Source organism: Protopterus annectens, chromosome 8.part0 (genome assembly GCF_019279795.1).
Source record: "Protopterus annectens isolate FY-2018-M chromosome 8.part0, PAN1.0, whole genome shotgun sequence".
Taxonomy (NCBI): Eukaryota; Metazoa; Chordata; order Ceratodontiformes; family Protopteridae; genus Protopterus; species Protopterus annectens.
The window spans coordinates 546277152-546303074 of record NC_056741.1 but is presented as its reverse complement, the minus strand read 5'-3'; positions in this window follow the sequence as shown (position 1 = coordinate 546303074).

Sequence of the window (25923 nt, the reverse complement as noted above, 5' to 3'; positions counted from 1 at the left end):
TGCACACATGCCATTCAATGCTTGGATAATTTAAATCACTTATCAAGACAGCATTTGGTTTGATATTTAAACCTCAGTGGTGAAAAGGTAATTTCCATGATGCTGGGGGACAGTAATGGAAATATGTAGCTACCAATGAAGTAATAGCTAGATTTGTTAATTGTGTTTTGGATCTCCAGGTGTTTTAATTTAGAATTCTGAGTAATTTCATGCGATATGATGATGTTTCTGACAAATATAGACATGCCCCCACAGTTACCCAATGGCCTGAAGGTATGGTAGACACTAAACCGTACACAGGGTATCATTCCATCAAAAAGGAATAAAATAACAAAGCATTCAGCAAGTGTGTTTTGTTATTCCATTACACATTTTACCTCCAAAAGTTATCATTAGATTTGAATCTCTTTGCATATTGCCAGCCTAGGAGGCAATATTGTCATAACACCAGTTTCACTGTTTTAAGCCTGACACTAACATTATCATGATGAAGGCAGTACTGGAATAACTCCTTAAGATTAATTTTAATTATATAGATACTTAACAACCTTATGTTGCTGCTTTTTGTAACATCACACCGTTGACAGATGGAGTTGCATATTCAGTACAGAAGTGCAAACTCATCACATCTCAAGTGCAATTGACTCTTTGTTTATTTATTTATTTGTTTAATTTTATTTATCTTTGGTTAATCCCACTAGGTTGGTAGGCTCTTTTCAGAGGAGACCCAAGGTGGTATTTATACAACTAGGGGAAATTTAGCCAGGGCATCAGGGAACTTCCTCTACACTTTTTGACAGGTGCCATGGGATCTTTCATATTCACCAACTACTGCCAGCTCAAACAGATGGAGCCTTGTTTTAACATCTCGTCTGAAGGATGGCACGCTCAGGGTGCAGAACCTCACTTATACTGCACTGCAGCGACAGCAATTGATCTTCCCAGTGTGGGAATAGAAACCACAGCCTTCTGCAACAAAGGTGAGTGTGCTATCCATTGCTCCACAGAAATGCCTGTTTGCATTCATGCCAATTTTCATAAATTAAATAAGAAGAGCATGAACCATGATGTCTGACTATGATGTGAAATGTTGAATGTCACTAAATGGAATGGGAGCAGAATATTACAAGATTTTTAAGCACTTTTGCACTAGGAATTAAGAGTTTATGCAGAAAAGGTAAGGAATCTGTACCTTCTATTCTAAGGGCTTGTGTCCCACATCCCTTTTCTCTTGAAGGCTGCATGACTTGGAGATGCACTAATCACAGTGTCTGTGCAACTTCAGAGAGAAAGGAGAGTTTTGTGGGCTCATTTCCTAACACAGGGGTCCAGCATGCTTGCCCTCTCCCTGGCCCATATTGCTTTCATGTATGCCTACTTTTAGCTCAAGTTTCAGTTTCAGTTAATTATTCTAAATGCCATTGTTATTGAAATCATTACTTAATCTTGGACAGTGTCTGTGGTTTTGCTTGCACTTCTGTAGGGGACCAATGCAGTCCTAAATATTTCAGCAAGAGTTATGATAATGAGACCATTTACAAGGTAATATAGCTATTGGTGATCAAGCTGTCATTCCTGATACAGAGATAGCGTTAATACATTTAATTACAGCTAGAAGATGCCTTCAACAATAAAATACTGCTTCAGACCTGCAAGCAGTCTTCACAGACACATTTTTTTTCAAACTAGAACATTGTGTTAATCATAACTGCAATCTATATATATATATATTTTTTTTTTTTTTTTTTTTTTTTTTTTTTTTTATAGCTAGACTGAAATGTTTATAGTGCTCCAGTTTTTAAGCATTTTGCAAAAAATGAAATAGGAACCTTTCTGAAATGTGCATGATGTAGTGGGTTTATTTAGGGAGTGTTTCTTTGCTTCAAAGTAACAAATGCAAACACAAGTTTTTTAGGTGGTAGTAAGGCAGTGTTTTTTTCTCTTGGAGTACTACTCAATATTACTAAATACACTGATTTTTATTTATATACATAAATCTAGCATAGTATTAACATCCGAAGAGGAAAGGAAAAGATTGACCCTTGTCTGGGTATTGAATCCAGAACCTCTTGGTATTCAAAAAGTTCTGGGTGATTCTTCTTTCATCTGTATATCACCCCTCAGGTTTATATGACTTCATCAAGTTTTCAGAAATTCAAAATTCATATGGTTATAACCATATGATCAAGTTTCTAAAAACTCGAAATAAAAGAAAAAATAAATCTATGTCTCACGTGTGGAGCTGCACACACCCCCCCCCCCACAACCCCTGCAAATAATATATACTAACTCTGAGATCACAATACAGTGGGGAAAAGAGTAAATTCCCCAATTCCCACTCTAACACAATCTACCTAGAGCTACTTCAACAGGGAATTTACCCTATTTCCCACTGTAGTGTGATCTCGGAGTTGGTATATATAATTTGCAAGGAGTGTGGAGAGTGCCCCTTCCACATGCACAATATGTCTCACTTTAGACCCAGGACTGAAAATTGTGTGCTGGTACATAAGGAAAGTATGGGTGTCAGAACCCTCAGAGCTTTCTTGCCTCAGGAAGCTTAATGTTTCTTTTCAATAAACTTCTGTCTGATGAAAATTTGCAATGTTTCTTTAATGCTAACTTCTACCTTAAAATAAGTTTTCTGTATAAAAAAACACAATGTTAAAGCATGGAGAATCTGATAATACCTTTCCTTTGGCTGGAATAAAAAAAAAACAATTAATTTTCTAAAATAAATGCTAACGTTTCAAGTACAGAATACTTGCCAACTAAACATTCCAATTTTTACCTTCCCTGCTTACTCACTTTTTCCTATCTAGCTGCAATTACACACTAGATTTATGACCTCACTAGTTCTTTGTTTCTAGTAAATTATTATTATAGTGAAGCAAGAAAAGGACCCCAGTCTCTGCAGATCATCTTGGTTTATAACTTCACTAAATGTTGATTGCATGAAAGTTATATATTTACCATAAAGATAGATCCTTATTGTCCTTCTTTGTCCATCTCAATGGTTGGATTATCCACTCTTAAGGCAGATCCAAGCCAAGAAAACTTTTCACTTAGAAGCTTCTTCAGTAAAAGAATATTACCAGTTGTCCATTTTTATTTACAGATTTTGTTCTATGAAGATAGAGCCATAACTGATGATGCACATCTAGCGTATGAAGTTGGTAATCTCTTTTCTATGAATGATTTAAAAAGAAGACAGGCAAGTGAATAGATTGGTTTAAGGTCATCTCCAAGACTACCTTTTGAACAAATGAAGGGTTTGGTCTAAGGCAGACCCTATTGTCATGAAAAATTGGATATGGTTACTTGCATAACAAGGCAAGTAAATGAAAGTTATGTACTTAACTGGGTTTACGATCAAAATTGCAAACAGCAAAAGAAATGCCGTTCGCAACACCGAGTCATAACATTGAATGTCAAAATCTATACTATGGCACAATGTTGAATCAGCTGATCGACTTCAGCAGATTCGACATTTTCTCCAAAAAGATGACATGATGGTCATATAGGAGCTCAAGTAAATTAAACTCCTATACCTCACATCACGTTTTTGCAGGGGAGCAAGCCCCCCCTGCACCCCCACAGCCCCTGATAACTATATATTCCAACTCTAAGATCGCACTCCAGTGAGAAAAGTGATGAGTTTCCAAACCACACTGTACCGTGATCTCCATACAGTACTTCAAATTCATATCAGCGAATGTACAGTGCATTTGCTGATATAAACTTTTGAACATGGAGATGTTCTGCAAGATGGAAATTTGAACATCCATATTTCAAATTTTCCATCTGCGGAGCATCTCCATTCACAAATTTGACAATAAACTACTTAACTGTAACAATAAATTTTTTCATTCCTGACATTATCTGGTTGACTTAGTGCTCCAGCCTCAAACCCTTCCTAAATGATTTGCCCATAATGTCCTGCTTCTTCATTAACTAGGATCAAGTATGGCACCAATAGCCAAACACATTTTAGACTGCTTTTGACTCAAAAATGAAAGTCCTTAGACCACATAATGGAAGGGGGAAGGAGGGAGGTTGTCATATCAGATAGACTGGAGTGAAAGGACCTGTCATTATGGTAAGTCCATAACTTTTGCATTATATTCATTCAGTCCATCCAATCTGACATACGAGTCAGAATTCCCAGCTGCTAGAATCGTAGTAGGCCTTAAGACAGGAGATCCTTCAGTATGGAAGCCCCAAAGGATGCTCTGGATCTGGACATACAGTCCAGTTTGTAATGTTTGATAAATGTGAGGGTTGAAGATCAAGTGGCAGCTTGACAAATTTCATCCATGGACAGAGCTCTGAAAATGACTGTAGAGGTTGTGATGGTTCTAGTGGACTGAGCTTTTAGCTTGAAGGGAAAATATTTGTATGGGAAGTGTAGATAAAGGAAATACAGTCTAATAACCATGTTTGAGTTGTGAAGTGTTGATAAAGGAAATATAGCCTAACAATCATCTGGATAAAGAAATCTTATGAACTTTTTTTGCCTAATTTATTTTGTGCAAAGGATAAAAATAACTGCTCATCTTTTCTGAAAGAGGCCATCCTGTGATGACAGATATTAAGCTGTCTATTCACATCCAATGTATATAGAATGTATTCTCCCTTATTTTAATACTTTAGAAAAAACATTGCAAGATGTATGGGTTGTGAATAATTGGTCTCAGAAGTTACTTTCAGGAGAAATAATGGATTTGTTGTAAGGGTAACGTTGTCTTTATGAAATACAATATAAGGAGGAACAGAAGATAAAGAATGTAGCTCTGAAACCGTCCTGGCTGAGGTGATGGCCACTAATAGCATGGTTTTCCAAGATAAAAACTATAAATCTGCAGAATCTGTCCATTTAAGCCTTGCATAACTTTTGAGATGCTAAAGTAGAGTTCTTGAAACCAATGTTGAAAGATGAAATGAAAGTCAATTGTACTTTATAGTGGAGTAGCTGGATCCAGCTGAAAACAAGGAAGACAGGAAACCTAAAGCAACTGCCACCAAAGCTGAAAAGGGTTCTGTGTTATGAGATACCACCCATATTGTACAATTTCTCCATTTGCTACGGTACATCTTACTTGTAAATGATTTCTGCAAAGATTGGAGTATGTGGAAAACATCAGAAGAAAGGGAATTATCCCATGCCATCACTGGAAGAGGAGAAACCTTGTGGTTAGTTTCAGGCTAGACAGATCCGGCTAAGGCTTTCCAGATGGTTGAGAAATCATATCCGGTATCAGATCTCGGAACTAGGAAATTCTTACAGGTAAGGTCTTAGGAGGGTAAACCAAATCTGTCTGAGCCGGAATGGGGTAATGAGGAGGATGGTTGTCTTGCATAGAATGGCCTTATTTATGAATTTGGTCATGACCAGTATGGGGGGGATATGTGTAAAGTAACCCTAGAGGCCAATGACTGCACAGAGCATCCCTGCAGTCCTGTCTCTGGTGAGAGAAAATGGCAAAATAATCACTGGTGTTTTGTGGGTCTGCAAATGCATCACAGCATTGTTTGACTCAGTGACTAAATCTATCACCTGATTTAGGGACCACTTGTAAGGAAGAGGGAAATTGCTGTTTAACCTGTCTACAAGGCTGCTGAGCCTTCCAGGGATGTATGTGTTGCAATCAGAAAATGTTGAGAGGATATCACCTACTGCCAAACTCTCATGGCCTCTCAGCAGAGTGCATAAGACCTGCCCCCACACTTGTTCATGTACCAGACTACTGCCATATTGGCTGGCTGTATATTTATCACACTAGAGGAAACCAGTTCTGTAGTTCCTGCAACAAAAGGAGAACTACCCTATTCTCTAGAAAATTTATATGAAGGCAAGCTTCTGAATCTGACCAAGAACCTTGGACTATTCTCCCTTTGTAATACCCACCCAAGGGAGGATGCATACATGGTTTCCATTGCTAATGGAGTAGGAACTTGGAAGGGTCTGCCTGCTGCTGCCAAAGGTGAATGAACCCACCATTCCAAATGAGTTCTGCATGACTGAGTTATTCTGTTGTGAAGGGATAGAGGATCATACTGCTGAGACCACTGCGACTGGAGTAATCACTGCATAATTCTCATGTGGTAGTGCGCAATGTGTACTATAAGACTAATTACTGCTGTCAGTCCAAAGGCTCTCATGACCAATCTTGCCAGGGGGCAATTGGCTTCCAAAAGATCCTGAAGTGCCTACTTCTATAAAGATGATTCTGTCTTGTGGGAAAGAGATCAGTGCTATGGTTGCATCCAAGTGACAAACCAGAGAAACTAAATACTGAATGAGGTTTGGATTGGATTTTGTTAGCTTTACTGTGATACCCAGTGAATCACAAAGATGAAGTCGGAAGTCTTTTGCCTGATGAAGAGACTGCTTGGTAGCAGTAGCCAGGAGCCAGTCTTCCAAATATGGGAACATTTTGAATCCCTGTAATCATAAGAACCACTACCACTGTCATGCATTTGGTAAACCTCCTGGGGGCTGTGGTGAAACCAAATGTCAGGGCTCTAAACTAAAAATGACTGGTCCAAACAAAAGCATAGGAATCTCCTCAACTCCTTCTCCACACATTTACTCATTCTTCTGAAGACATGGAAGAATAGACTGCACAATGACCATTCAAAAATGTTTTTTTTGACATAATCTTTTAGCTGGTTTAGGTCCAGAATGGGCCAAAGGTCCTTTGTTTTCTTTGGAACAAAAAAAAAGCAAGAGTGAAATCCTAACCTGAGCTGATCTGTTGGAACCTCCTGGATTGGTCATTTTGTAAGAGAGAGAGAAAGACAGAGTGAGAGAGAGAGAGAGAGAGAGAGAGAGAGAGAGAGAGAGAACCTCTTGAATAGCAGTCCTTGCCTGATGGGTGGGACATCCGGCAATGGGAACTGAGGGGATGGGAGGGGTTACTTCAAAAATGGAATTTGATAATCTGTGAATATTCTTCCCTCCCATCTATCGCATGCAATGACAAACCATGAGTAAAGGTAGAGGGACATGCATCCTCTGACTCATCAAGAGTGGACCAGTCAAGCAAACCTTCAGGGATTCTATAATCAACTGCCAGAGAAACCTCTATGGAATCCCTAATTCTGTGGACATCCTTGACCTCTAAGCCTGCAGCCATTTAAGTATCCTCCTCTGCCATGGCCAGTCCTGTTAGAAGAGTATTCATACTGATAGTAAGACTTACAAAACCAGAGCAATCAAGCCCCTTTTTGGTTCAAAGAAAAGGTCCACTGAGGTGACTCAAACATCATTCCAACTGCAGAGTGTCTTCTCATCCTGCTCACTCTTCTGCAACTTGTCTTTAACTGTTAAACCAAATAAAGTGGCACCTTTGATGGGAGCATTAATTAATGATAATTTAAAATTGTCAGCAAAATTGCATAAAAGCAGCCGAGAGTGATACCTCATGGTGATGTCTGGTCCAGCCACGCTCTCTGAGCCATCCACTACATTATGGAGAAGGCAGGTTGACAGGTTTTTGACATTTGCCACTGTGAACAGAGTAGCTTGCAGTTGCTTTTGAGAGTCTTGCATTATTGGGTTCTTCAGAGTGGACGAGGCATGTTGAGAGATGTCCCTCTGGAACCTGGTCATATGAGTGGCATAGTACATTGCCCATATCACAATGGAACCCAAAGCATATGCCTGCTTTCCTAGCCCATCCATTGCTCCAGACCCCTTGTTGGGCAGATGAATAGAAGATCTACTTCTCAGAAATACATGCTAAAACTAAAGGACTTTGGCTGACAAAGTTTGCTGATGACTGCAAACTGGGAGTGATCATTGAAACCCCTAGCGATGTCAACATCCTGCAAGAAGGTGTTACACAGACTAATTACTGGTACCAAAGTCATGGTCTTAAACTTAAGGCAAAAAAAAATGCATTATCATCCTCTTCAGCAAGGGTGATGTTCCTGCAAACTACCACATCAACAGACATACACTAAGCACACAGTCAATAGTGAGAGATCTGGGCACACAGGTCGACAGCAACCTTAACTTCGATCACCATGTCTCCACAGTGGTAAGAAGTGCATTTTATATTGCTCATCTCATAAGTAAGGGCATTGCCTCCAGAAAAAAAAGAGGTTATAACCTCCCTATATTCTTCCCTCATCAGGCCAATAATAGAGTACAACTCTTCCTTTGGTATGTTCCTTTCCAAACACCTACAGTAATTTGAGAGACCACAAAGGATCCTTACAAAGAAAATTCAGATTCTTTAAGATCTGTCTTATGCAGACAGACTGAAATTATTGTTAATTTACTCTTTGTCACACTGACTGCTCAGAGGCGACCTGTGCCTTGCATATAGAGCAATCTCTGACCCAGCTTTAATGAAAATGCTGCACATTCACAAGTCAAATGACACACAGGTCACTCACTCAAAGGACCTTAACCTGGTATGTGACATCAACAGAACTTTTTGGACAGACAAATTTGTCTTACAGAGGTTGCCCCACCTTTGGAACAAGCTTCCTATTCATGTTAAACAAAGCCTCTCATTGGCCCTACTTAAGCATAATTTGGACAATTGGATGGATAACCATAAATTCACCCTAGAGGTTCCACCTGTGTCCCTCTTGAACAAGGGCAATAAGGTGCTGATTTTAGCATCTGCTTGAACCATACACCTTTGGGAACACGTTGAACTTGACTAGGCTTGTAAGAGTCCTGGAGCCATTAGCCTAGTAACCTCCTATGATTCTATGATCCTATGATCCTAAGATCCTTCTGGCAATTCTTTCTTAGTGACAGCCATGAACTAAAAGAGTTTTTGCCCAAAAGGGTTTATCCTTGGGGAGGGGATCGAAGGATCTTGTCCAGCTTCCTGGAGACTGATTTCCATATGTTGGGTTCCTGCCACAATTTTTTAACTGCTAATTCCACCATCTTATTAGCTGGTGGTAACACCTAGGAAATAGAAGGGGTCATTCCATATTCCTCAAACAGTACTGCTTCATCCTGAGAGGGGGAGGGGTTCAGCTGGCCAGGATTCCCTTTGTCTCATGAATTCCAGGATTTCTCTAAAGGACAAGTCCTCATGAGAGAATTGTGGGGATGACTCTCCATCTTCCAAATTAGTATCCAAAGTGATAGGTTCATTAGGTGAGTTAACATGCTTCCTCTTGCACACCCTCTTCCTAGGTGGTTCAATGGATGATGCTCCTGAGTCCTCCAAGGGCTGTCTCTGTGGCTACACAGCAGATTTGGTGTCTGTGGAATGAAACCACCCAGATAACACCTGTTGTGGGGACAAACCCAAAGAATGAGGTTCATAGGGAAGAACCTTGGTTGGAAGGCACTATGGATCCACCTTGGAAAGCTGATCCAATCTCCATGGGATCCAAAGAAACCACTCCAGTGGTCAGATTTAGCACTTAAAATTTAAATCAGCAAGCATCATGGGTGGAATCTTTAGCTCAAACTGAGTGGATGGAGCTGAGGAGGGTATCAGATCCAAGGTCTCAAAGGCTGATGTCTCTGTTAAGATCAATGGAGCCATCCACCCAGTCCCTTGGCTCTGAGACTCCATCATCAGATCCAACATGACCTGAGACAGTACACTCAAATTTAAAACCCTGGAATCCAATTAAGACTGGGTCAATGACTCTCAGACCACAATATCTGGGTGATCAAATGGATCCAAGGAGACTGGAGCCAAAGTATGGACTAGTGAGGGAGGCTGTATTGATGTGAAGTGTACAGATCCAGTCATCTTCATAGCTGATGGAGTAGCCTTGACTCCCATCTCAATTTGGGTTATGAGGAACCTCTGCAAGAGGCAATCCAAATCAACTTTGGAGCACATTTGAATGATTTAAAGGACCTTGATGGATAAGGTTGAAGTCTGGAGGTAAATTTTTCGATTCTCTTGTACGAATTCTGAATGATGATCGGCGCCAGTGGCTATCGATCTGGAGGTGGAATATAATTCAGAGTTTGGGCCACATGCTTCTGTGCTTCAAAGTCTTCAGCGTAGAAACTAGACCCAAAGACTTGGTTGGATGTTTCCCCACTCTGAATCATTGGTTGTAGGTACTTATTCAGAGGGTTCTTATATGGCTGGACTCTGGATCAAGAGGAAGTAGTCCTTTGAAGATAAGTTTATTCCTCCTGTCTGATAGAGCTAGGAGCCCAAAGGCAGCACAGATGTCAACGAGGCAACGAAATGTGCTACCCCCCAACAGACCACACACAATTCATGGAGGTCTTGTAGGGGGATTTTGTGTCCACATTTGGAACATTTCATGTAGCTGGAAACTTTCTGATTAATCCTAGTAATAGCACTAAATATATGGAGTCACGCTAAAAAAGACCATGCACATAACACTAACTATATACTTCATAATACACTAAACAATGCTAAGGAAATGTATGCTGTAATATTAGCAATAATTATAGTAAAACTCACTCCTAAGTATCTTTAAAGTGCAACCTGTAAAAGGCTAACATTACTAACGAGAGCAAGAGATAAGATGGTGCAAGGCCCCAATACTATCTCTATTAAATCCTACATTTAAGGTTACAGACAAATTCTACACTACTAAGAATAGTTTTATTGCATAGGAAGGTACACTGAACAAGTTAACAACCTATAAGTGTTTAAACTTTAAGCACTAACAACAATACTGGCTATTAACAAAATGGCACTAGGCTACAAAAGGAAGGGCTGAATAAAGTTCTAATGAAGAAAAAAAAACTCTTACAAACAGAATAAATATCTAGACAAGAACATCTATTTATTATAGGCCCGTAGGCTGAAAATAGCTACTTTTCCTCAACAAAATACACAGTAAGAGCCTGAGCACTTATCTACTGAAATCTGCAATGCTTCTCCAACAGATGGCAAATATAATCTGGGTTCAGTCTTTGTCAAAATCTCCTTCACTTTTAGACCAAATAGTGATTAACCACCATAGGGGTATTCAAAAAGGATGTCTTGACATTGCTCACAAAATCTCACAGTCTCAACCAGGTATGACAGCACATGCATGTCAGAGTCTACTGTTCTCACTGCCTCATTCGCTGTATTGGATAGTAGCCTGATGTTTAGGTTGGGGTTGGTCAACATGGTTTAAAATAAGGCCTACATTTTCTCTGTTGTGTCTGGTGGTGGGAGTCTCTGAAGGGAATCTACAGCCTGTTCAGCTAAATCCCTTCGGAACCATGTCATATGAGGAACACAATTCATCACCCTCAGGAAGAAGGCTCTTGAGGCATAAAGTCACTTTCCAAACTAGTCCATCATCCTGCAGTCTGTATGAGGAAGATGAACCATTGAGCTCTCTTTTCATAATGCTTTCTTTGTGGCTGCTGCTACCACAATGGAATCACTCAAAGGTCATTAACTCCAATAGGGACAGTCCCTGGGAGGTTTCAGTATTTTTTTCTTTTTTCTGGGATCTCCCCATACCCTTTGCACAACCCATTGATAAGATGGTTGGCAGGGGTGACCATGCAGAAAATTGAGGTACCAGTTAAAAAGGCCTCGATAAACACTCCCTTATCCTGGGAAGGGGTGTTGGTATGTTAGTTCCTCCTTTGCCTCCTTTGTCTTATCATTTCCAAAACTTCTTCAAAATTGAAGTCTTCAAAGGGAATGTATGGGAACCTTCCCCTTTAATGAGGTCTGCATGCTGCATGCACCTCATGAGGGAGTCTTCCAAAAAGCCAGAGATGTCTCTATGTCTTTGTTAAAGAGGAAGTTTATGACCCTTAGAGCTGGGCTGTTGATGGGAATGAAGATGAGGGCTGAAAACCTCAGGTACACTGGGATCGGAGGGTGGAGTTGAAACAGTAGCCACATCCGCTACCCATATAGGATAGTGGGCAATAATCCTATCAAATGCCTTTAATGCTAAAGCTGATACCAATGGCACCAAAGAAGGTAACATCCAAGATATCCACAAGTCTAAAGAAGATAAGGCAGTTAGAACTGATAGTTGTGTCCCAGGTGTCAAAGAGTTGATCAGTTCAGAGACTGAGATCAGAGATGATATGCCAAGCACTAAAAAGCCCAGAACCTCAAACAGACCTGAGAAGCTTGGTGCCAAGAGAGGCGTTAGGGAATCAGTGTTAATTGTTTGGCTTTGAGACACAATCAGCTCTGAAGATTTTAGAGTTGAGTGGGTCAGAAGTACTGTCATTGTTAACTCATATGATGCTGTCAGCACTGAAAGAGAGACAAACAGGGATGGCTTTTGGTCTAAAGCCAGCAGTACCAAGGAAGGTGCCAAGGAACAGGCAAAGGTAATGGGACAGGAGGGCCTGCCTTGTCTGCCCTGGATGTGGAAGGTGAAGTGATGTCATGTTTATTTGCACTTTCACTAAGGCCCTCATCATTTGATCCCAATCAAAATCAACCTTGTACTTAGTGGACCTGGTAGGTCTAAGTGAGGGCATAGAAGAGTGTCTAAACCTCATAAGCCTTGACAGCTCCCTCTCAGAGGATTGACCACTTGCTGGGTCATCCTCTTTTTGGGGACCTATCAGAAATAATTATAGTGCTGACCATTGATACTGCAGGTCAAGAAGTTGCAAGCTCTAATATGGTTGGATCCAATGCAGAAACTTGCCCTGAAGGTCTAGAAAGTTTTGGCACTGAGCAAGAAGATGGGGGATTATTGGAGTGTCTCTTCTTCACTTTCTCTTTCATTCTTTCTTTTTCCTTTTTAATCTTTATCTAGACGTTTTAATAAAGGACAGGCTTGTGTGTGGTGTTAATAGTGCTGCAGTGTGAGAAACATTTTGCTTTGTGACAGTGATTTAATGTTAAGCAAAGCCACAGAGATTTGTCAAATCCATGAGTTCACAGAAAGGCACACAAGTATGCTTATAAGTGCCAAGAGCATGGTTTCGGCAGCCTCTAGAGCAGGCATGGACAGCATGCAACACGTGGCAAGCAGAAGCAGGCCTATGCACATGGCAACTGTAACCACTGTAGCTGCAGCAGGGAGAACCCAGAGCTTTCTAGCAAGTATCAAGACTAGCTCAGTAAAAAGGGCATGCTCAGTACAGTACAAGAGTGAGTCAGCAAAACCTAAGTCAAGTCTCATTGTTAACTTCCATAATTGTGGTGCCAACCATGAATTTAAAAGACAGATGTGCTTAGCATTTGGTCAGCAATGCCACAAGTGCAAAAAATGGAATCATTTTCAAAAGTTTTGTAAATCAAGCAAGCATCATTCAGTTATTAAGAAAGGTCACTCAAAGCAGATTGATCATAAAGAAAGCTGCAACCCTACTTTCTGTGTAGATGGTGTGTCAGTGGTTTGTGAAAAGGTTAATGCAGAAGATTTGTTGGCAAAGAACAAAGTATTTTGTACTGTCCTGATCAATGGTAAACACACAGAGTTCAAAGTAGACACTGGTTTAAAGTATAATGTGATGTCATCAGAAACATTTGATAAAGTGAGGGCTGTGAGCAACTTAATTTGGTCAATTGTGTGAAGCTTGTTGCTTATGGAGGTGAAGAGATTCAAACAGAAGGCTTAGTAGTGCTTTCATGGGGTCTATAGCAGATTGTCGAATGCTGACAACTTTGAAGCTTCAAACTTCGAACTTGAAAGTTCGAAGTCTAAAAACGCTGAATGTCAAAAAAAAAAAAAAACACTCAAAACCCAAAAATAAAAACGCTCTATACAGGGAGGCAAGCCCCCCTGCACCCCCACACCCCCGCTACTTAAATATACCAACTCTGAGATTGCACTACAGTGCAGTAAAGGGAAATCTTCCCTTCCCACATTCTATGGTGATCTCTGTTATACGTTTTGATGTTTTTACACTTCAAACTTTCAAGTTCGAAGTTTAGTGCTTTGAACTTGTCAGCATTCGACATTATGATATAGACCCCTTTCATGCAATTCAGCTGGGAACAGTTACACCTTGCAATTTTATGTAGTCTGAAGAATTGTGCAGTCATTATTAGGTCTCAGAGACAGTTTGAGAATGAAACTGTTTTCTTTTACCAAAGAAGTACATCATGTAAGAACATGTCCCAGTTCCAGCTTCAGTGATACTGTTTTCTCAGAGTATGCTGATATTTTCGATGACAAGCTAGGCAAACTTCCATTTCTATACTCCATGAAGTTAGACCCAGAGATCAGTCCAGTGGTCAGACCAGCAAGAAGAGTTCCAATAGCTATGCAGGACAAAGTCAAGGTCCAGTTAGACAAAATAGTGCAGCAAGGTGTGATTTGTCCAGTCACAGAGGCAACTGAGTGGGTGTTGTCCATGGTAGCTGCTCGTAAGAAAAATTCAGATGAAATCAGAATATGTATAGACTCAAGAGACTTAAACTAGGCATTAAAAAGACCTCATCATCCTATGCATACAGTCGAGGAGATTGCTACCTTCATGCCAAATGCCACTGTTTTTTCTGTCTTAGATTCAAAGAGTTCATTTTGGCAAGTAATACTTGATTGCAAATCTTCACTACTGACTACATTCAGTACCCCATTTGGTAGATGCAGATTCCTCAGGATGGCTTTTGGAATATATTCTGCCACTGAAGTCTTTCAGCGTGCAATGAAGCAATTTTTTTCAGCCTACCCATGTGCAATAACAGTTGATGATTTACTGGTCGGAGGTAATGGTGATGCAGAGTGTGAAGGCTGCCAGCCCAGCCAGCTAGAAATTTGTAAATAATTCTATGTCATTTGTGAATAGTAATAGGATTTGTATGCTTGTCTTACAAATGTAAGAAAACTATACATTTAGTACTGAGCTTCAAGAATGTAACCACAGTGCACCTTGCTGGAAAAGAGCAGAAATGTGTATAAACTACATGCCTATGCAAATGTATGTGTTAATGGTAAAGGCTGAAATATACAGAGTTAACTTGCAAACTCTAAGAAAACATGTAAAGAGTTTTACAATGTGCTATACAGTTAGTTTATCTCAGCTAAGAGACAGGATGTCTAGGGCTAGGGGTTTCATGTCTGGAGACAGAAAATTACTAGGTTTCACATGTAAAGTGTTTTGCATTGCTCTGTGGCTTCCTAGTAGTTGTACATCTGAGAGATAAGTATTTTTCACAAACACATATTAAATTTTAAGTTCTTGTTAGCCTGGAAACTAAGGCAGAGGTGACAAGAATGATGTAATCTGAGATAACCCAGCAGAAATGTTTGATAGTAATTTAAGAACTCTCTCAGAGAGAAAGTCTGGGCATTTTGTATCTTGTTTTGTATCTGACAATATCCTCACACCAGCACTTGTCTTTGCTCTGTAAGTAAGACTTAGATCATAGTATTTCTCTTAGAGATAGATAGGAATATAGCAAGATTAATACAAATAAACCGGGTAAAAGCAAAACCAGTAGTACGCCAATATAAACGAAAGATTTATTGTAGTGTTAAGCGCTTTTCATTTGCTCTTTCCGCAAACTTCTTCAGACAACTTAAAAACTCAATCAGGGTATATATATATATATATATATATATATATATATATATACCTTCCACAAATTAGGTATCCAATTAATTAATTAATCAATTAACATTTACAAGCAACATTGCTTCTTTGATTTAGAAACCGTCCACTGAAAATTAAAAGCATTCATAAAAATATAAATAAATAAACACCCTAAAATCACAAGAAGTGTATAAACTACAAGCTGTAAACTGTATGTACTCATATAGGCTTGTGCTATAATGGAGGATTCTAATCAAACTGATGGACAAGGCTTCACAGAAGTTAGGAGAAGTGAAAGACTGGTTAACTTAAACAACCAACAAAGTTTGAAAAAACAGAATTTTCGTGAGGGGAATCAAACGGGGGCGAGACCCAAGCAATGGTACAACAAAAATCGGGAAAAGGAAGCAGAGTTCGAAGAGGAACAAGACTTGACTGTAATGCCTTCAGGCAATAATGAATGTTATGACATCCCTAAGTTATGTACGATTCCTCTTGTTATTGAGTCTTGTGATCCTTCATTTGGTGATGAGTTTGACACTGTATTTACAAGCCTTTGTCCTACATCGTTAGATCAGGCACCAATGGGAAGTAAACCTATTATTATCACTAATAGGACAAGAGACTTTAAAGTTTATAATTTTTCTTCTATTAGTATAGATCAAGATATTGTGGAGTTTTTTTCCAAGGGTAATACATATATTCCAAAACAGAATTTTGACTTAGTGAGTACAATTATAGATCTGAAAATATTCACCAGGAAATTGAATTTTAATCTGATGATGGAGTCTAACACAGACAATACAAAATGAACAGTTTAGAATTCCAAGTACTTTTAATCCTCCTCTTCATCCACTTATTCACATTTTTGAACAAATGTGTGAATTAGATATTCGTTTTAATATGAAACATAGGAACAAAGATCTTATGAGTGATTCCATCATACAGAAAGAGAAGAAATTCTTGGAATTCATTAAAGTACATGATATTAGAGTTTGTAAGCCTGATAAAGGAGGGGGACTGGTAATTTTTGATAACATAGATTACTATGATCAGATGGTAAAATTGTTAGATGACCCTGCTTATGAACTTAGTTCTCGGTCAGAAATTAACCATGCATATTCAGTAATTAAGAATAGCCTGTCGGACATGTTTATAGACGGGCGTATTGAACAAAACATATTTAATTATATGTCTACATTATTTCCAAAGTACCCTTACCTTTTTGGTATTCCCAAAATACATAAAGATTTGGGAAACCCACCTATGAGACCATTAGTTAATGGTTGTGGGTCACCCACCTACCCATGTGCCAAGGTGATTGACTCTATTTTACAAAAATATTTGAAATTTGAGCAACAAATATGTAAAGATTCCTGGTCATTTTTAGAAAAAGTAAATGGCTTGAATTTTCATCCAAACCATAATGTTCTCACTGTGGACGTGAAAGACCTCTATACTAGTATACCTCATGATACTGGTATAGATTGGATAACCCAAGTACTAATTAAGAACAGAGCTCCAAAAGAGGAAATTTCACTTGTGATCGAACTCTTGGAAATTATTTTATATAACAATTTTTTTATGTTTGGAGATAACTTTTTTCTTCAAAAACCAGGTGTGGCGATGGGCTCTCCTTTTGGTGCTAGTATAGCTAATCTAGTGATGGCCCATTGGGAGTCCGAGTACGTGTTCAAAAAAGACAGTATTAAAAATAGATTGGTTTTCTATACGAGGTACCTAGATGATATTTTTATTTTGCTTAATGGTGACGAAGAATTTAGTGAGGCAGTAGTAAATATCTTTAATACCTCAACCGAGTTTCTTTGGTTTACTTCTACTTTTGACATCAATACAATAGCCTATTTAGACATCTGTTTAACAAAAAACTATAATTTGAAATGTTATGAGGCCAAAATATACAGGAAGGAAACATACTCTAATACCTTCCTTCATTATACGAGCTGCCACCCTTTTCATCAGAAACGTTCAGTAGTTAAGGGTCAATTAGTGCGAGCAGCTCATATTGTCTCCACTGAGTATGATTTCCAAGAGGAATGCCAACTTTTGAAAACAATGTTCACACATAGAGGTTACCCTTTGGAATTAATTTCTGAATTAATTTCTGAAGTTAGTCATAAACGTGCTAAAGGAATGTACAAACCTATTTTGGCCATGGAAAAGAACTCCACAACCCAAGGGTTATCACTAGACAATACAGGAAGTATTGCATTAGCTGAATTGAGTATCCCAATTACACCTAATATACTAGGAAGTAAGTTTATTACTACTTACAATATATTTAGCCATCATTTATAGCTATACTATGCAAAAATTGGGGCATTTTTACAAGTAATTCAAGTATACTGAATAAACTAGGAGAATACCCTGGCACTATATTTAAGAAAGGTAGGAACCTGAAGGCTCTATATGAGCAACGTAAGAAGAAGCAACCAAAAATTACAGGTATGTACAAATGCCAGAATTGCAATTATTGTAAGTTAGTAATAGAATCTAACAGATTTCAAATACAAAATTTTCAATATAAATTAAAATGTAGGGCTAATTGTAACACCAAGATGGTAGTCTATCTAGCTCAATGCCAAGGATGCCCGGCATTCTACATCGGTAAGACAGAGAGGAGACTCCACGACCGTATGTATGAGCATTCTTACACCATCAATAAGAATAAGCAAGATAATGCCCTAGCTAAACATGTAGCAGAATTTCCAGGGCATCAGTTTAGATTTTTAGTTATTGATCAGCCAGTTTTTGATGAAAGAGGTGGTCCTTTACCACTTCGACTGGAAAAAAAGGAGTTATTCTGGCAGATCAGACTAAATGCTTATAGTCCACCAGGTATCAACGAAACCTGTAGCTTGAGTAGTGTGTTAAAGCTTAAAAGTCTTATGAGATGAAGTTGACTCAGTACGTTTTGTGTATTAGAGTATTAGGATTGTTTATAAATTAATTTTCCTAAGTACAACTGCTTTCTAATATAAATTGTATATCATTTTATTAGATAATATAAGCAGTAAAATGAATGTTAAATTTGTAATAGTTAGGTTTTTTGACTATTAGTATTATAGTTCACTATAGCACAAGCCTATATGAGTACATACAATTTACAACTTGTAGTTTATACACTTCTTGTGATTTTAGGGTGTTTATTTATTTATATTTTTATGAATGCTTTTAATTTTCAGTGGATGGTTTCTAAATCAAAGAAGCACTGTTGCTTGTAAATGTTAATTGATTAATTAATTAATTAATTAATTAATTAATTAATTGGATAACTAATTTGTGGAAGGTATATATATATATATATATATATATATATATATATATATATATATATATATATATATATATATATACACCCTGATTGAGTTTTTAAGTTGTCTGAAGAAGTTTGCGGAAAGAGCAAACGAAAAGCACTTAACACTACAACAAATCTTTCATTTTTATTGGCATACTACTGGTTTTGCTTTTACCCGGTTTATTTGTATTATCAGTTTGGAGTTTTTCTTTTTCTTTTGAGTTTAATATAGCAAGATTATTCTGGATGTTTTCTGTATTTATGTGAGAATGTCCTGCAATGTTGTTTTAAAATATTTCCTGTGATTCTGAACTCTGTTGTCACTGTTTTGATTTATTAAGTACTGTCTTGTGATTTTATTATTTATTATTAAATATATTTAAACTTTTAAGTGTGGTTGTTTTTTTTAGAGATATTTAAGCTCTTAAAGTACTTGCATATGTATTTGGTGGCACTGTATATGCCACTCCTAAATAGCCTTAAAAGTTCTGGTCATACTTACCATTTGGATAACAGTAACATTACACAGTGGAACTGGTCACCCTTTGCAAGGGCCTTATAGTAGCTGATAAGTAGTGATTGGTGGCAGTGATTTCTACCTTATATTCTAGGCAGAAGGGAGCATAGCTAGTGAACCTGTGATAGCCTTCCCCAGGAGTGTCTCTATGTTTGTATATAAATCAAATCTCAAACTGTGTGTGTGTGTGTGTGTGTGTGTGTGTGTGTGTGTGTGTGTGTGTGTGTGTGTGTGTGTGTGTGTGTGTGTGTGTGTGTGTGTGTGTGTGTGTGTCAGTGACATGGGCAGGGACACAAAGCACTGGTTGGGCAGAGAGGTTGCTGGAGGTTTTGGCTTGACCACTCAGCTGAGATATTAACTCTATAGCTACGCCAGTGGGGAGTCTTACTGGGGATCTGGAGAGAGAGGGAGAAATCATCCCCAGTCTGACTGTGATCTGTGTGTGCTCTTAAGGGAAATTGTACTTTACTGTGTGTGTGCTTGTCATCCTTCCAATGTGCACATCCTTCACTTGTGTTAGTGGTGAGGACTGAGGCTCATTCGTTACTGAGCCAGTGCAGGGACATCACACAGAGCATGACAGAAGCCTCAGGAAAGTTCTGGACAGAGAGCATGAAGTGAATTTAAAGCTCATTCCTCTGAAGTGCAAATTCAGACTACCATAATTTGCTTATGTAGGTGATTTGTTTACCAATACAGGCTTATGACCAGATCCTTCTAAACAAAAAAACATTCTTGAGATGCCAGCTCCAGACAATGTTCAAGCCCTACAGCATTTTCTTGGTATGGTTAATTATTCAGGGAAATGTATTTCTGACTTTAATCAGGTATCAGCACCTTTAAGAGGGTCGACATGCAAAAATGTTGAATGGTAATGGTTAGAACAACATCAGGGAGCATTTGAAACCTCAAACAGCAACCTACCTTCATTAAGATACTATGATGTCCACAAACCAGTAGTTCTTTCTTGTGAATGTTCAAAGTTTGGTCTTGGTGCAGTTATTCTTCAAGAGGGAAGACCTGTTGCCTATGCATCTAGAACTCTTACCCAAACTGAGATTAAGTATGCTCAAATTGAGAAGGAATGTTTGGCAGTTGTGCTCACATGTTCTAAATTCCGTGACTGTATTTATGGCAGTGCAATCCATAGAGAAACTGACCATCAAACCCTAGTCACTATTTTAAAGAAGCCTATACATTCAGCTCCAGCAAGACTACAGAGAATGATGCTCAAAGTGCAAATGTACAATTTCAAAATGGTCTATACAAAAGGTAAACTTACTTTATCTGCCTGATACCTTATCCAGGTTGCCCAATAATACTATAGAACAGCTTGATGCAGAGAGTTTTGACTTTGATGTCATGGAAGTATGTACTTTTTCTACCACAAGACTTGATGAGCTAAGAGATCATACAAAGACTGATCTATTTTTGCAAAAGCTCAACCACAACATCAATGTAGGATGGCCATCAAAGCAATCCTGTGTACCGCCAGAAGTACAACTTTACTTTCCATACAGAGATGAGATGCTGATGGAAGATGGTATCATTTTCAAGGGTCCAAAAATTTTTGTTCCTACTTCCTTACAATGTGAATACATTCAGATTTTGTATTGTGGCCACCTAGGTTCTGATTCTACCAAAAGAAGGGTGAGAGAACTAGTATTTTGGCCTTCTATAGCAAACGACATTGATAAAGTGCTTTCTTCTTGTTCAGTGTGCAATAGTACTAAGCTGTATTTGCAAAAAGACCCACTTCAGCTAAACCAAATTCCTGAACTACCTTGGTCAACAGTAACAATTGATATATTTGAGTGGAACAGTCAGCATTACTTAGTGTTGGTAGACTCTTATTTGAACTGGTTTGAGATTGATTTGCTACGTAACTTAACGTCCAGTGCTGTTTTTACTATGATGAAATTTTATTTCTCAGTCCATGGTAGTCCACACAAAGTTATTTCTGACAATGGTTCTCAGTTTACCAGTCAATTGTTTCAGAGATTTGCTAAAGAGTGTGACTTTATCCATGCTACTAGCAGTCCTGGATATCCTCTTTCAAACGGCCTTGCTGAATGTGCAGTACAGAGTGCAAAGCAATTATTGAAGAGGTCAAAGCGTGACAATACCGATATCTTCCTGAATTTACTTAATCTTAGAACTATACCCCTTGACAATCTTCTTGGCTCACCTGCTCACAGACTTCTATCTAGGCAAACCAGAACAACCTTGCCTATCAGTCCTAGTTTGTTGGTGCCTAATGCTAAAAACAACAGAGCAATCAAAGCCCAACCTCTCAAAAGGCGTTCTTCTCAGAAGTCCAGCTATGATAAAATGAGCATATTTCTTCAACCATTAAAAGAAGCAGAGACTTGAGGATGCAAATGGCAAAAGTCTTTGATTGAATTGGTCAAGTGAGAGTATATGTACTGAGTTGAGATCCTACATAGTGGAATCTGAGGGTATAGAGCACAGGAGAAACTGCAGACGCCTTCTACTTGTATCAGAAATTATATTGCAGCATCATACTTGTAATACAGACTCTAAATCTCAGAGCAACCCAGACAAGGTTCATTCCGGAGAACATGTCACAGTATCCATTTCCATTCCTGATGATGTTCCAGATGTCCCAAAAGTTGAACATTCCTTTTTTTTTTTTAAATATTTTTATTCATTTCCAAAAACAAGAAAACATGAATGCAGGTTATTTATGACAATGAAGTATTTACAAATTATTTAAAAAGGTAGGCTAAAACCTCTAAACAGATATCAAACATTAAAACCAAAATAAAGTATTTACAAGGGTGTCTGTTGTTGACATATAATTGACTTTCTATACAATTGTTTCCTGATTATAATCTGCTGCAGTCATTATTCTCCAGTATTTCAGTTACTTTTTGCCATGCTACGTATAATGATGTAGTTCTTTCAGTTCTTCCTTTAATAGTGTTCATTTCCAATTGCGATACTGCTGACACCATATTCATGAATTGCTTAAAAGTTGGAGAAGCTTTGGATTTCCAGTTTGATGTAATGTTCTTCCTTGCAATAGCTAGGAGAGTCCATAAGATTACATATTTTGTTCTTGGCACACAGTCGGGTACAGGTGCATTAAACAAAATAATAGATTTGGAAATCTGGAATTTATCATTGAATACCATTTGCAGAAAATAATTTATTTTATCCCAATATGGTTTAATCAAATGGCATTCGTAGAACATATGTTGCCAGTCTGCTTTTATTGATAAATCACATCTCCAGCAGCCAATATTTTTCTTAAACATACGTTCCATTTTATGAGGGGTTACATAAGATCTGTGTATGAATTGCCATGTAAAAAGTCTCCAATGTAATGAAAGTGATGTCTGCTTTGGAGAGAGAAGAATTAGTTTTTTATCTCTGTCATTTGGCACATGTCCATTAACTGATCTATAATAATTCCATATTTTGTCATTATTATGCATTTTTATTTTTTTGTTTGTTTTATAAATAGATGATAAATATCCCTTTCCAGTAATGGGTTGATTCGTTAGTATTATATGTTCTATAAGGTTAGGAACATTTTGACTTATTGATGGTTGCATGGTTTCTTGTTTGCTTAATATATACTGTCTTAATTCTTGTACATGTAACCATGAACTATCTTCCATATTTAATTTCTGTTTAATCTGGTCTATTGTCAGAGGTTTTCCAGAGTTTAGCAATTGATGACAATATATTAATCCCTTTTCTTTAAGCATGTTGACTACTTCCATATTAAATGTTATTATATTACCTTGTGTGTACGCTACTGGATATAAAAGAAATGACCATGCTTTAATATCAGGATTGCTATTAATAAGATTTTGGAAATTTTTTAATGTATAAGTAATGTATTTGGAACTTATATTTTTATTCTTATGTATCATCATATATTCCTTCATCAGCCATAGGAAATTGTTTGGTATGAAATCTGTATACTTATTTGCTACTACAAATCCTGATTTTAACCAGATTCTCTCATAAACTAGCTTCCATTTTGATGTATATTTTGTATTTAGCCATAATGATATTGTTTTAATAATGGATGAATGCAAATATATTTCTATGTCTGATAAACCTATGCCACCTATATCCCAGTCATCTAGATGATACTTCATAGCTATCCTTGTTTTTTTTTGGATAACATAGGAATCTTACCATTAAATCATTTAATTGTTTTAGGTGTGATTTAGCTGGTGGCAAAGAACAAGCTTGTATGACATAAAGAATTTTTGGAAATATGATCATTTTAATTATATAAAGCCTTTCTTCCATTGAAAAGAAGAATTTATTCCATCTTTGTATTAGATTTTTAATATTATTTAAGGTCTCTTTATAATTTGTTTCAATTGTAGTATCTAGGTTGTTAGTTATTATAATTTCCAAGTATTTAATTATATTATCGGTAGAGATATATTTATGTTATTTTTTATTTAGATCTTTTTTATTAGTATTTATAAGCAATACATTTGTTTTGTTCTCATTAAATTTAAGAATTGAAAAGTTTTGAAAGTTTTGAATTGAGTCCCATAATGCTTTTAAACTGCTATTATTATTTTTTTAAGGTAATTAAAATATAATCAGCAAAAAGTTGAATTTTAAGCTCTAGGCTGTTGTCTAGTTGTATTCCTTCAATATTTTTATCCATACGTATATTATTTGCTAAGGGTTCAATGACTAGTACAAACAATAATGGAGAAAGAGGGCAGCCTTGTTTTGTGCCCTTAGTTATTTTAATAGATTTAGACAGACAAGATCCCAGTTTTATATAAGCCAATGATTTTTCATATAATGATTTTATTAACAAAGTGAAGCTGTTTAAGAAGCCATATTCTTCTAAAACTAACCACAGATAATCCCAGTTCACTGAATCAAATGCGCTATTTATGTCTAAGCTAATAACATTCATTTTGTTTTTTGTGACATTTATATAATCAATTAAGGAAAGAATTCTTTTAATGTTGTCATAAGTGTTCCTATCTTTTATAAAACCTGTTTGATCCTCCTCTATCAAAAGTGGTAGTAATTGTTTTATTCGAGCAGCATGTATTGCCATAAAAATTTTATAATCTATATTAAGAAGTGAAATGGGTCTGTATGATGAACATTCACTGGGATCTTTATTTTGTTTCAGAATTGGTGATATTAATGTGTACTTCCAAGAAGGAGGAATGTCTTTACCATTTTTAACTGCTGTAAAGACATTCAATAACACCAGCAAAGCCTCATTTGATAGTAATTTAAACATTTCTGGGGTGATATTATCTACACCTGGAGCTTTGTTTAATTTTAGCTTATTTACTTCTCCTGCTCCTGTAATAACCTAACTTTAACATTGTTTTTGAGAAAAGCTTTCAATACTGAATGTGTTTCTGTTTTCTCATTTTGATTATTAAGTTTATGAAAAAATAGCCTAAAAGCTTCTAGTATTCCTTCTAAATCAGATACTTTCGTTTTGGTTTCTATATTATGTATTTCCTTGATTTGATTTGTTTTAATAATCTTTTTAGTCCTATTTGCTATTCTTTGTTGGTTTTTAGGGTTCATTGAATAGTAACATAGTTTAATTTTTTCTAAGTTGATCATTGCTTTGTGGTGTAGCGTCTCTGAGTATTTTTTATTAGTATCTTCTAGTTCTTTTATTAAGTTGGTGTTTCCATTTAGAATATCAAGCTTTAAATTATCTACTTTTGACTGTAATTCCATTAATTCCTTATTCCACTGTTTTTGTTTATTTTTATACCATCCCACCGCTCTTCCATATAGGTATGCTTTTAATGCATCCCATATATATATATTTCAGATACATCTTTTGTAAGACTGATATCTAGGAATGTTTCTGTCTCTTTAATATAAAATTCCTTAAAATCTTTGAGATTTGTTATTTAAGATGGTATTCTTGTTACTGATATCCTTCTCTTGAAACATAAGTCTATCTCAAACGTTATGGTGTTATGGTCCGAAAATGGGCATGAAATTGTCTTGACTTTATTTAATTTAGAGGTTAAATCCTTTGTTATGTACACTCTATCTATTCTATAGTATGTATTATGTCTATGGGAAAAATGTGTAAAGAATAGTGAATCTGGGATAGCATACTCATTTATGTCAACTATATTAAAAGTTTCAACAAACTCAGATAACAACTTTGTTAAAGGTGATCTCTTATGTGTAGTTTTAGTATTTGTGTCAGTTTATTTTATAATGCAATTGAAATCTCCAGCTATGATTAAATTGCCTTTGGTATATTGTACAATGTCTTCTAAGTGTTGTTTGGCCACTCTAACACCTAGTCCTGGTATCCAATAAATATTCACTAATGTATATATCATTTCATTGATAGATATTGTCACTAGACAAAACATTCCTGAGTTGTCATGGAACGTGTTTATGATTTTAGGCATTAAAGTAGTGTTTTTCCACAAAATTGCTACTCCCCTTCACTTCTGATTATAGGTGGAACTTACTAGTATTGTATAATTTTTATTGTTTATTTTATTTATGTCTTCCTGTGTAAGGTGTGTTTCCTGTAAAAATACTAGTTGCACTTCACATAGCTTTAAATATCTATAAATACTTCCCCTTTTGCAGCTATTATTTAAACCATTTACATTAAGAGATATACATTTT